This window comes from Corvus moneduloides, chromosome 6 (genome assembly GCF_009650955.1).
Source record: "Corvus moneduloides isolate bCorMon1 chromosome 6, bCorMon1.pri, whole genome shotgun sequence".
Lineage (NCBI taxonomy): Eukaryota > Metazoa > Chordata > Aves > Passeriformes > Corvidae > Corvus > Corvus moneduloides.
Window position 1 is genome coordinate 58,247,498 of NC_045481.1, and position 14,205 is coordinate 58,261,702.

The following is a 14,205-nucleotide window of genomic DNA, read 5'->3' on the forward strand; positions in this document are numbered from 1 at the left end:
AGGAGAAGATTTTTTCCCTGCTTTCTCATGGATGGCAGGCTTTGTGTCCAAAGCACAGTGTGCAGGGGACAGAGGGGTTAAAATACATAATATTTTAAATATATAATTATATGTATATAATTATGTAAAATATAATAATATTCCTTTAATTTTATTTTTATTTCAGCTAAACTATGTCCTTTGTCCTAAAAGTTTTTCAAGAAGTCCTGCAAATCCTTTTCATTAAAGGATTCCACCACACACTTTATTTTTATGAGAAAAGCAGAGAAATATGTAAAAGCTGGTCAAAGATAAGATGTGAAAATAACATTCAATATTGCAAGTGGGAACACAAAACAATTTGTGGTCAAATTTGCTGTCTTAATTAATAAAGATTGTTTCAGAAATTATGTTTTATTCCATTTTCCCTTATTTCACTACCAAAACCCAAGATTTTATTGCTTCTCCTATACCCATGCTTTTTACCAGCACTGCTGATATATAATGTGATCTTCCATATTCCTGCCACTGTTTACTAAAATGTTTTTAAATTATTCAATTCAGTCCTGCAATGGCTTTTCACCACGGGTTTCACTGGGTAGGCATGGCCCTGCTCCTTCCTTTTTGCTTGTTAATTAATCATGTCATACCATTGATCAACTTTTGATGGATTAAGACTGTTTTTCTGTATTCTGAAAATACACAAAGAAACGTTTCTGTCAAGGTCTGGCATTCGGGTAAAGAACAATTCTCCTGGTTAGCGAGCATCTAGAGTAGAGTAGCATCTACTGGAAATTAAACGAAATGACAGCTCAGAAATGAAAACTACAATAAAACTGTGGCAATATAGAGGGGGCAGCTGCTTCCACTCCTCAGATACATTTCCACAGCCCATGGGACACCGGGATCAGGAGAAGACCAATCTGAATAAATCCACATTTCTGGGCTGTTTACCATATTCCTCAGTTAGGTTTTCTCAAGGCTCTTAAATGGAAGAGAAGCCTGAAGGGGGGGACCCGTCAGTGCCTGGTCGCAGCTGCATACCAATCCCATCCTCTCTCCACCAATTGGCAGGGACCTGTGTCCCAAAAGGGTCTCTGGGAGGGGAACAGATGCTGGGCAGAGATCTCACACTCCTGCCAGCTGGTCCCTACCTTGTTCTACAGCCGACAACTGGCATCCTCCTCTCCCGTGGCAAGGTTTTGCCTGAAGTTCCTACAAAGGAAATAAGGTGGTGTTTTTCAGAGTTCAAAAGAAATCCTTTGGATTTTGGCCTAGAATTTCTTTATGAGGCTTTCCCCCTGGAGGTGACACACAGCTAGCATCTCTGTTAGCATCACTTTGCATAGGTAGCTCAAACCATGCAAACGAGGGAAGGTACTTCCACTAAGTGGGCTGCCATTGATTTTCATATGTTCATAGGTATTAGAGAGGAAAAAGACCTATTAAATCATCTAGTCAGTATAATCACAGCAGAACTACTCCCTGCTGGACATTTACTGGTGGTTTGTCAACTCTAGTTCAGGAAACTGAGTTATAGTGTTCAATATAATGGATCCTAAATTTCCATTTAATATCAGTTTTCTTTGGTTCCTGCCTTTATATTAATGCATTGATGGGCTTTATATTGATTGACTTTTCTTAGTGTAATGAGAACAAAATGCCACTTATCATTTAAGTCATTTAACTCTAACTAGCAAGCTATCAAGCTACCTCCTCCCAGGGGAAAATCATAATGGCTAGAACAAGGAGCCATGTTGATACGGAAGTGTTGGTAAGATAAATAATTCTTCAAACGTTTTAATTCATTTCAAAACAACAGTAAAGAGTTACACAGCTGAATATACCAACCAAGTCTTCAAAATCACATGAAGCAAAGCAAACAGAGAATTAACCTTTGAGCCAAATCCCTCCTTGGTTATGATCACCAAACTATGGAGTTCTGCTTGAGAAGGACTGAAGGAAGACGAGTAGACCCATTGCTTTCCCTCCCCTGAACTAATAAAACCTGATGCTGCTTGTAGTGAGTTAATAATAGATTTTCACATAGTAGCAGACCTAGCATGAGAATAGGTGACAGAGGAAGGTTTTGATCCTTATAAATATGTTGTGGAAAAGACACTGTGATTACCATCATATATATCATTACTTAATATGGAAAATGCCATAACCCTCTAGTACTAGCACCAGGCTCTTAGAAACATGTTTGGAGTTTTAACACACCGACTGTTTGACAAATGCTGCCAACCTGCTGCTAGAAGACAGCTCCAGGATTAAACATATGTAGACTGTAGATGCAGTGCAGGGTGAAGTGTAACCTAAAACTGCTGGAAGGCAATTAAGATCTTACCATTCTTAGTAATACATCACTGGAATTATTTAGAGAATGAATTCTGAATATCATGTAACAGCCTACCCTATAGGCTGGGTGAGAAATGATCAAACCAAAAGTACGTTCTTTGCACCAGATTTAATAACTTTGGTGTAAAGAAATAAGAAAATGACACAGAATTTTTTCTTTACAGAATGATGCAGTTGCTTTTAATCGTGAATTCATGGGAATGTATGAAGAGGAAAAAGGATCCTGTTCCTTTTTTCTCATTCTTGTGTTTTCTACTATCATATTTACTGTACTGCAGTGGCCAACCTCTTCTCCAGAGCATGCAAGGAGTTCAGTTTTCATCCAGTATTTCTCTGAGGTGCTCCAATCCAGCCTGAAAATAAAAAACACTTATGAACACTTATGACCATCAAGAGATCTGTTCTCATTCTCTGCCAAAAAAAAAATGCTAATTTACAAATAAATTCTTTCCAGAGAATCTGAAGTACCCTTAGCAGACCGATATCAGCGAATCTCTGAAGAAGATGAAGAATCAGAAAATTTCCCATGACTTCAGGCTGTTTCCCTGGAAAGGTGTCAAAGACTGAACCTAAGAGACAGTCTTTGGGAGTTCAGCTAAGTCACACTCCTTATTTCCAGAACTAATTATACTATTTACATATGGTGACTCTCCAAGGAAAATAAATCTTTCCATGTTTTTTCCATCCATCTTACCTCATTCCAGAAGCTGCTTTTGATTCATCCTCCACAATCTTATTAACAAAGATGGGAGGCAACATAAAAACAGCTGTTCTGAAGGTCCCTGCAGTCCAGTAGCCCTTCTCCAGTAATGGCATGAGCAGGCTATGGAGAAATAAAAACCAAGCAAATAAATAACATCCTTCCCCTAATGATGTCCCTGAAAATGACTCCTTGCAGATGAGGCAACTTCTTGAGCCTCCTGTTGGCCCCACGGTCATTGCATTCTTGGGCCGGGGGTGCTGGAGACCTTTTTTTCTCCCCTTCTTTTTTTGCTCTAACTTCTTTCATTTCAGATTATATCTCCTGTTCTTGTGGTTATGGGTTTTTCTTTGTCTTATGGATATTTTTCATGTTCCTCTCAGCTAAAGTTTTGCAAAGGCAAGTGAAACAGGCTCTTCTAACTGCTGCTTAGGATGAGAAAATCCTTCTGGGACAGTTCAAGATTATCACCGAAGCTATGGATTTCCCACTAATCATTATACCTTTGGCTCAAGCAACTGTCATACAGGCAACCTTTTCATCACTTAGCAATAACATTTAGTATTCAACATTTAAATTATTAGATGACAAATGCAGTATCTGTGATAGACACAATCTCTCTTTTTATCTATTATATCCTCTGGTGAGGTTATCGTAAGGGACTGAGGATGTATCTTGGGAAAATCCATTGAGAAGGAATACATTCCTAACTGTTTCAGAGACTAATTTTTTTCCATCTTTAGATATGGGTTCTCCTATTTGACTTGTCATTTATCATAACCTCATATCTAATGTCTCAGTAATGTTTCTTACAGTGCCAAGGCTTCTTAATCTTCTGCTTTTAGTCAGGCTGATATGTTAAACACAGCACTGAATTTTGTTCTGCTAGCTGGTCAAATCCTTTGAAAGTGTGTCTGGAGTCATGGATGTGCTTATAATATGGGTACAATTTGCATATGGGTGTATCTTTATTTCTGGGGATCTTGTAGACATAAAAAGCACTATTTTCCCAATGGCAGTAACATTAATTTAGGCTATGGTGATATTAAACTCTCAAAAGGTGATATTAAACTTTTTACACCCATGAGCAAAATCCAAAGTTGCCTCCTCTGAACAGACTCACTTTTAATATTTTTAGTATCCAAAATCTACTTCCCTGTGGTTTAGGTGCTACTGCTGTTCCTCCAGTAGTCCTCTTGAACCTGTCCATGAGGAAACTGAATTCTACATCGGATGAGTGATGGTCAGAGGGTGTCAGGAGCAGAGCTGGTCAGCTGATTTAACAGGGAAGAAAACCCACTTTTTTTTAAGATTTGCATCACATGAGAAATAGCCATTGTCTTCCTAGTGTCCACATTTACCATAGCAAGGAAGGGTTGTACTGCATTCTTGTCCCATGGGTGAGCCCTTCACCACCACCATCTACTGCGCTAGCTCACTGCTTCCTCTAGGCCACTTGGATTCCTATGGATTTTAGGGTTTAGGTATTTACTGGCACTTCATGCCGGTACAGATACAACAGTGCCCATGCGTCTGGCCTGCTACCAGAGTCCCCTGCTGGGACTGAGGCAGGCATGCTGTCATTTGTGGCCATGCAGGAGGTACATTACCCTGCTTATGGACCCAGTGTCACAGGTGATTCTCCCTTTTCTGGACACTGGCACAATATGTTCAACACTGAGAGAAGTTTGTTGCTTCTGATGTCTGTTTTGTTAAATGGCATTTATTATCCTGTATGGATGCTCTCCATGAACAGCCTCTGCAGTGCACATCCCACAGCTGTGCCTTGCATAAAATACATGTGAAGCCCTCAGCTGGTGGGACATAAAGGGGAAAAATAAACAAGGATTACTTCCAAACTAAAAACCTTAACCACCTCAGAAAAATCCAGTAAGTTTATGCTCATTCCTTTGAAGCCATTCAATCAACTTACTGTAAGCCCAGGTTTGGTACAGCCATGTCCTGTAGGACCATGAATCAGAGCAGCTGTCCCTTTGCCAGCATAAGATGGATGCCTGCTTCATTTTAAGGACTACTCAAACCATGCTCAGGCTCCAAAAAACAGCATGGAAGTGCAGGGCTAGCAAGGTACAGTGCTGAAGGCGGATCAGCTGGGTCTCTTTATCCCATGGAGCAGGAATACAGCAGCAGCTGCCTTGTCTACCTGTTCCTGGAGAGGCTTCGAGGCTGTGGCAGTGCTGCTCCATAGCTTGTTTAGTGTCTCTTCTGGAGCATCTGCTCATTGCTCACCCAGTAACTATTCCTTGGTGCTTTCCTTGGAATTATCTTGGGTTCCTGGACCCCATATGACCTCTAGGGTAAACACTTTAAAACGGTCTTTCCACAAAACTGAGCCTTTACTGAGATGCCAGCTAAACTTTTCCTGGGGCTGTGACAGTTCCCTGATAAGATCCCATATAACATGCTGGGGAATTATGTGTGGCAGGCTCATTCCTCACCCATGAAATGAAATTAGTGGTTGTTTCACAATGTATAAAATAACAGAAAATATGCCAGTGGGTGGCAGGGAATGCTGCTGAGTCACTGGATATTAAGCAATGCAGAACAAAGCAAACAAGGATTACAGACTCTTTGGGGATGCCACATCAAGTAACCATTTGGAAGCAAGTAGGAGCCCTTGCCTGACACATGCAGGCACAGGCATCTGTCACCACAGTCTTGCTCTGGCCCAAGGCAGGGAGGTAAGAAGGGAGAGATCCTTGGAGCCAATGATGGCTCCAATCTCAGTGGCTAAATGATCTCAGCAGGGTCTTGTTACTCACCTGGGGAAGGTAACAGGAAAAGACTAGAAAACATTAACTTAAAGCAGACCTAGAAGTGCAGCTGCTTATTACAACAAATCCTGATTTTTAAATTTTTTTAGCTGGGCTTTTTAAAATAAAGATATATGTCTTTTATTCAGCAAAATTAATATACTCTGGTGCCCACCAATGTAGAAATTTTTATTTGTATTTTCTAAACCTGTTAATGGATACCTAATTGCTGTATTTCAGCTCAAGTATTTAAACAAAATCTTTAGTACCTCTTCAGCTACATATTTTATTTTTTTCATATTCACTTCTAGAAATGCTAACATATTCCAGCATGAACAGAGTGTGGCCTCAGATGTCCTCATCAGAAAACATCAAAGGCTAAAGGTATGCAGTAATTAAGTTGTGCTAAGGGAACTTCCTGTGAAGCTGTTGCATAAATCCAAAACTATAGCAGACAGAATAATTTCATTGTTTCTTTCACTAGATCACCAGATCCTGACTTTTTACTCCCGAAGTCAGAAAAAGCCCGAGTTCTACCTAATATTTGTTACCTGTGGTTTTGGAATAGGATGATGTTATAGATGCTAGAAACAGAAGAGAGTCATTAGTTGCCACAGAATCCAAGTAGCAAAGAGTCTTGGGATGAAAAAAAGGTATTCTGAGAAATTGTGTCAGACTTTCTAACTGCCCAGCTTATGGGGAGAAAAGCACCGAAAGGGCTTCTGAAAATAAGTTGGAGGTAACGTTAGTACAGATTTCTTCAACCTCACACAGCCAAGCTCTGGGCTGAGGAAGGAATTGCACCTGACTGTGCTCACTGCAAAACAGCATGCACGGAGAAAAAGCCATGAAATGCCCATTTGAATACACAAAGGTTTGCTAAGGCACATGAGGGACTCTAACTGCTGCTCTAAATTTAATGCAATTGGATTAAAAATATCCTCTCTGAAAACAAAACAGATCCTCTCAGTTTCCGGGCCCTCATTCCAGGCACCATTTCCAGGCCCTCAATCATCATAAATAGAATTAAAAGGTACCTTCACTTGGCAGCTCTGGACCTTTGGGTCTCCTCTTCCTGGGGAACACCTACATGTGAGTTCACACCACAACTCACCTGAACCCACAAGCAACTTAACTCCACATAAACCACTCCCACGTTTCAAAGATTTGGGAAAGCACACCCTAAAGAAACACTGCCAACAGAAATACTCCTTCCTTATCTCTAAGAAATCACTTTTTTTAAGCCCATAACAATGAACACCTGACACTTTGGCCACAATTTAACCCATCAGCTTTTTACCAGTACCTCATACATAACTGAACCCCTTCTGGCTCTGCCTATCTGGTTCAGTTTTGTACCTTTGCATGCAGCTGGTCTATTTTAATTCACTGGCTTACTAAATTTATTTTTCATTTGAAAGAGAAATAGTTTGGAAAGCACTTTGGTAGGTGTGCATTTTGGGTCTAGCCAGAAATGGTAGATCAACCTTTTCATGTAAATATGAAAAGAATAAGTGTGCTATTGACCAAATTTGGAGTAGGCTCCTTAGAAATACGTTTACCACTAAGTTGCTGGGCTCAACCAAGAATATCTAGTATATCTAGAATATCTAGTATATAAGAGGTATGAAAGAGCTGGGAAATGATGGAGCCATTCCAGAAGAATGATTACTTTATTCACCTGGAAAGAGGTAGCTTAGGATATTAATTTGGAACTAGAAGTAAGTGGGGGCTACGGATAGTTTTATGATATCTGCGCCTGATTATACACTTGCCTCTTTCTTTGAATGGAGCTATTTAATTTTGCATTCACACGTCAATATACATTGATGCAAAGACTGTGAATTACTCAGTTTTTACCATAACAATGAAGAAGTAAACCTGTGATTCTTGTAGTTGGTTTTGATCTGGACTGAAACAAAAACAAGCATTTAAAGGTGTAGGGGCAAAATGCAAAAAGCCAATGGATGATAGAAAAATATTAGAAAATACACTTGCCCTGTGACTAGTGAGCTGACCTCAGACATGACATCTTTGGGTTTGACTCTCTGCTTTGTATGACATCTCCTAAAGGGCTTCCTAGCCACAAAATTCCTAGATATTCCGCAGTCTTTCTCTCATTCTAGTTTATCATTAAAAATTTTCAGCTTGGTTTCATCTTGGTGTAAATGAAAATAAGTACGGAATTGTTTGTTTGTTTGTTTTTCATTTAAAATAAATACCAATTTTTCCAACCAAGTCTGCTCCTTTGCATTCATTTCTAAACACATCAGACTCTGGCTGGAGTACCAGGTGTGGGATCTGGTTTTTCCAGTTTTTCCTCTTCTAGAAAATCTTTTACACCTGAAGCGCAACAAACCTCTTAATCCTTCTCTTGATGTTTGCTGTTTGAAATTTCTTTAATAAAAGTATGTCTAAAGAAATCTGCATAATACTGCCCAGACTTGTGGGTGGTAGCTTGGAGTAGGACTTCTTGTGGTTCTCACCTACCAGCACATTTGATAAGTGAGGAGGAGTGTCTCAGACTTTGGGACCTGGTAGGATATTCTTCACTAGTTCTCTAAACAGAAGGGATTCGCCCCAGTTGTTTTGTCAACAAGAGGACACAAACCAAGAAAAGGTCTATCACTGAATGTTTTGAAACTGAGTAAGGATCCTGTTATAAATGACTCAGATCCCGAATGGAAATGAGTTATTAAAAATTTTATTGAGAACTATAAAAATCAGCAAAGCAAAAGGGACAGTGCTGGGAGCATGGCCAGGTGCCAGAGGCTCGGTCACAAAATGGTGGTCTCACCTTTTATACCCCTGTGATTGCATCAGCCTTATGCATATTTATTTACAGTTTTGCATAGTCTCGCCCCCTGTCACTCTTCTGGGTGCTGGTGCAGTTCTGTCACTGGGGTCGTTGGCGTCCTCATTGGATGGAATCCCACTCCTTTTATGATTGTGTCTTCAAAGTTTGGCTAGCAACAGCCCGTGCCATGCAAACTTACAAGGCTAACATCACAATACACAAATCATACAACCCCTGCAAAAATCAACCTCACAACCAGACTACTATAACAATCATTAAACAGTTTTCAACATGTACCATTATCTTAACTTTTTCCAAAACCAACATTACAATATTCAATGTCAATTCTTATAATATTCAGCAAAAGCCAATTTTTACTAACTTGTTTCTCACAGATCCATACCGCCTTGCCACATCCCAAGGGGTTGAAAATCTAGCCACTGATGGGCACTTATTCCTCTCAGACTTATCCATCATCCACGCTGTAAGAAACCTGTGTTGCTAATACACATGAATACTCTTTCGCCTCAAGGACATCACAGAATAACACATGGTCACCTATTCAGGATAATGATTATGAGGATCATTACACCTGCAGAGATGAGATATTTCACTTGTGTTAGACTATTCTGACACTTATAATGTATGGTGAGTTTTAACGATAAAAAAATGTGCTCACTTAAAAAGGTGTGGATTTTCACTGTGAAAACAATTAATCTCATTATTATAGTTACGCTTAATATTAAAACTTCTCTGCTCTTCCAGCTAACTCCCTGTTTTGACACCCTAAAATGAGTTCTCTCCCTTTGTTTTAACTGATGCCTTTCCACCAATAATGAGAAAAGGAATACAAGCAGATATAAGTGAATAAATTACAGTTTACTAACAGGCGAAACAGCAAGGGGCAAAAAAACCCCAGTAAATAATCACTAGATACAAACTTGCTAAATCTCACCAACTCCTGGGGGACAAAGAGCCCACCCAAAGCAGTGGAGTACTTCCTCCTTTCCCAAGACAGTGGCCACTAACAGCCAACCTTGCGGCTTGAAAGACAAAGGGAAAATGGGGACAGCCCTCCCCTCCCTGCTTCCCCCAGAATGGCAGCCTTCGCAGGCAATTACATCGTCTGGGAGACACAGAGAAAGGATGGCAGCAAACCCTCCCAGCAAGTTAGGGCTTATGGAGCAGTTCTAGTGGCAGATGAGAAGTACCGGCATGTGTGGGTCAGCGCTGCCACCCGCTTCTTCCTCCTGCCACCCTCCAGACTGCCGATGTTGGCGCTGCTGTCCCCTGCACTGTGGGCATGCTGAGGGGAGGAACTGGTCTGTCAGCACTGACACGGGGTGACTGGCCCCAGGGACCAGCTCAAGCTTAGTGGTGCCAACAGGGTTTGTAAAATAAACTCCAAAACAGTTTCTGATTGCAAAATGCAGCTTTTTCAAGTTGCTACTGCTGTGACACCAGAAAAACCCGCCCAAACCAACCTCCGATGAGACGGCGCCTCTGCCTTGAGCTAAAGCCACCAAGGCAAAAGAGAACTCAGCTTGGGAGCTCAGACTTTGTAAAGGCAGTGGTACCCCCTGCCCTGGCACTGGCCGCAGCACCGGGTCTTAGAGAGACAGGAGACATTTTGGGCACAGATAGATACGGAATACAATAACATTTTGGGTTACCCACGACACTGGCCTTTTTCCTTTTTTTTTTATCTAGACTCTTTGTAACATGAAAACATCTAAACCATAATCCAAAGCACATTTCTACTGAACATTAATGAAATATTTCTAATTAAGCTTCTCTTTCTAAGGAGTTTTCCTCAGGAGGAGAAATGCTTCTGAGAGGGGTCTCTGGCCATTGCAAGCAGCTTGCAGAAAAGCGGAACTTTGCACATCCACTTCACTGCAGTCCCTGTGAAGCTCTTAAACACTTTCTGACAAGCATAACATAAATAGGAAACAAGCTTTTTGAGATACATATGTGAGACAAAACCAGACAACATGGCAAGTTTGAAAAATAAATCCACATATATCTTTCTGAACAGTAAAAAAATATTAATTTCAATGCAGTCTTATATTTCAGGATCACCTTAAAAAGAAGAGAGCTGAAAGACTACTTCAAAAAGATAGGGTATTTATATCCTACTGGCTTATACTGATACTTATACTGATTCTCCACTATGTGGAGAAATAGAAATTGTCAAACCATCTAGAATGTCAAATACAATTTGGCATAGATTGTTACATTGTACTATGTAGTGTTATAGATAAGATTAAGTAAATGTGCAACAAGCAGAGTGTAAATTCTTTCCTATTTGATGAAAAGGGTAAGACTGAATGACTTTGTGTCCATTCCCTTGCAGATGTCCCTGTCTTGATGGGTGTTTCCATTCCTATTCTGCCATACTTTTTAGCAAATGCCAAACTACTTGCAGATAAAGTAATTCTTGGTTGTTGGCAACTTCTTGAGGAAGCAATGGAAACTATCTTGAATGTTGTAATGGCAGGACAAGAGGCTCTGAAATCATAAAAAGTAGAGATAAAATGCAGTCCTGAGATGCCAGTCCTGAGGAACTACCTGATACACCAAGTCAAAATTTGTTTCCCAGAACTGCGGTAAAGATGAAGGAAGAAACCCATGTGATTTGTCATTACTGAGCCTTCTGCTCTGCTGATAGGAAGGGGAAGGATTGTCACTTGCTAGTGATAGTGACATTAAGATGGTTGCTTTGGAGAGCCACACTGTTCTACTGTGTGACATGCAAGGAATAAAGAGAGGCAAAAAATGATACAAAACTCAGCAGCCTTAAAATGCACAGTGGTTATCATGCACCTGAGCCAGGAAATCCAGTCTCTTGGTATTTCAGATCCATGTCATCACCCCTTCTATAAACAAACTGGTCTTCCCTTCTCAAGACATGTTTGGGGGGTTTTGCCTGTTTTGGCTGCAAAGTTTCTTCAGAACCAAATATCATTAATGGCAGACAGCTTGTTGCTAATTCCTAACTTTACTATTGCTTGACCTGTATCTATTTGTAGTCATCTATCTGTTGCCTCTCCCCAATCCCCAAAATATATTCCCCCATATACTCAACGACGGTAATCCTCTCCTCCCGCTTTCTTGTACGTTAGTTAGTCTCTCCCTTCACCTAATCATCTGAGAAGCCTTTTTTTCCATCTGTTACAAATTCATATTTTGTATCTTTGGCAGGAGTGAGACATATTAGAGGCTTTTTTTTTTTAACAAAGGTTGGAAGAATAAATTTTCCTTGCTGCTACAGGCACTTGCATCTCAGCTTCTGGTACTGGGGTCCTATTTTGAAGCTTTTTTGTGCTGGGACTATTCAAATGGGTGCTCCTCAGCAGGCCACAAAATTCAGGCAGAAATGCTTTCACTGAATTGCAAGGCTAAAACTTATGAGGTGTGCACTACCGAAACCACAAATAGAACAAACAGGACCTAGGGAACACAATCCCAGTCTGTAAACACTAGCGTGTTGTTCTGATTATAGTATTTACATTCAGAAATGCATAAACTTATATTAAAATGTTTTAGAAGTGCCTAAGTTGCCAAATCTCGCTGTCTTGCATGTAGATTTACATTCTTCAATCATTTATTTGCTTTGCTTTCAGTACTACCTGAAATTCTAAATTTCATGAATTTACAAGCTGCCATGGAAATTCACTTTGTCATAGACTGAAAAGTAGCAGTTGCATGTACTTTTGTTGCCTTTCTAACTTAATTTCTTAACAAACCTAATTTCACTCCTTCGACTAAAATGTAAAACACAAGGATGAACACTTGAAGAAAACTAAAACCCTATGTTTCTCAAATGTGCAAATGCAAACAAATTTATGTGTTTCAAATGTCATTTTGTACTTATCATCAAAGTATGGACTGACAAATCATATTATGAATTGAATTGCTTTCTCCATTTTTAGCAAAACCAAAAAAGTCAGATCAGATGCAATCCTTCATTTTTTGAGCACAGATAACACTTCATTCACCAAAATACCAAATGTTTTCCCATTTGCACCGTGCTGCCCATATGTGTAACTGCAAAACAGATTGTAAGGAGACAGGAAAAGAAGAAAAAAAAATCAGAAAACAAAGATCTATTTCACCCTTCAAAATATAGCTTAAATGCAGTATCTGGAATAATTAGCAGCCTTTTAGACTCAGAAACAATTTTAATGTAAATGAGATTGTCACCTGGGGCCCAAGCCTCCAAGGATTAAAGAATACAAGGTCATTTTATCCATGCGAGTAATTTCTTTTCTGGGTATTTGCAAGATTAGAAACCAGAGTAATGTGATGAAGAGCTATGGAAAGAGACTGTTAGATACTAGTTAGATACCATTAATTTAGTACATTTAATATCAGTCAAACTCACTGGCTTCATGAAGATGACAGGATCAGCTATTTTAATGAAACAAAATTAATCTATCTCTAGCATTATCAGCTGGCAGCTTTGGCAGGGAGAGGAAAGTCTAGCTAAAGACTCCATTTTGGGAAACAATTGCTATATATTCTCCAATATCTAGAAAGTCAGCTCTGAACATCCTTGTTGATGTGGAGAAAATACACCATGCACAAAAGAAAGTCACATACCTCCCTGTTACCTGTACAGAGTGGTCCAGCCCTACTGCTATTGCAATTAACAGCAAAACTCCTGGGACTGTAGGAACCAAACCTTGCCTAAATTGTCACTGCAGCAATAAGACACCAGCAAGAGACTGCAGGGCTGCATGCACTGCATCAGCAAGTGATCTGGCACTACGTAAGTCTAGAGAAAAATAATGTCCTTTTTTTTTATTATTCAAATATTTTAAAGGCAATTTTACATATAGATTTTACATATAGATTTTCCCTGAGTTTTAAATTTGCAGCAAGGTCCAACAGAACACTTCCATAGCTCATTAAACTTCTGTGATATTGCTAAAAACACAGTCAATGTCTTTGGAATCTTTATGTTCCTCCTTTCTGTATGAGAGGACCTCATTATGTGGAGATGAAGAATCTGTTGGGGACCCTAAATAGTGGATGTGGTTTTGAAAGCATAAATGGTATGACAGTAATTTCACTTTAATTTTATGTTAGCAATTTGTATCAATTTTGTTACAACCAGACCTTTGAGATACAATATATAAAAATCATTTTGTCCAAAAATACTGGAGGAAAAGAGTCTCTTTACAAAGCCAGAAATGTGTAGCCAAGTCCATCTGCTCTACAGTCCTAAATCCTAAACATATAACTTTATTGTATTCAAATTTCCTCACTTTCATCAGCACAGAGCAAGAACTCCTTTAGTGAACTTGGATGGTCTTCTGGGGTTTAGCCAACTTCTGCTCAGGTCAATGGCATACATTAATGACTTAAGCAGAACTTAAACAGAACAGATCTTAGGCGTCAAACCAGTGTTTTCTAGAAAATTTTCTGATCCCCATGAGCTTTCTTCTGTGATAGCTCATCTAAAGATACACAGAGAAATGGTTCATTGCAGGAGGACTAGTCAAGGAACACTGGAGTCAGTGTAAGACTCAAATACAGACTGACACAGTAGAGAAATTGGCACAAAGCAGAGAAAAAAGCCAAAAGGT

The 14,205-nt window shown here is 39.7% G+C and overlaps 1 long non-coding RNA gene across 1 annotated transcript; it reads right to left on the bottom strand.

Annotated features, from left to right (window-relative positions):
- Positions 1 to 1,763: 1,763 nt before the first annotated feature.
- LOC116446094 lies at positions 1,764 to 6,917 on the bottom strand. The gene is made up of 3 exons (XR_004241047.1): positions 6,852 to 6,917; positions 3,035 to 3,163; positions 1,764 to 2,693 (listed from the first exon to the last, which is right to left on the bottom strand). It is a non-coding gene; the product is annotated as an uncharacterized LOC116446094 (long non-coding RNA).
- Between the last annotated feature and the right edge of the window lie 7,288 nt (positions 6,918 to 14,205).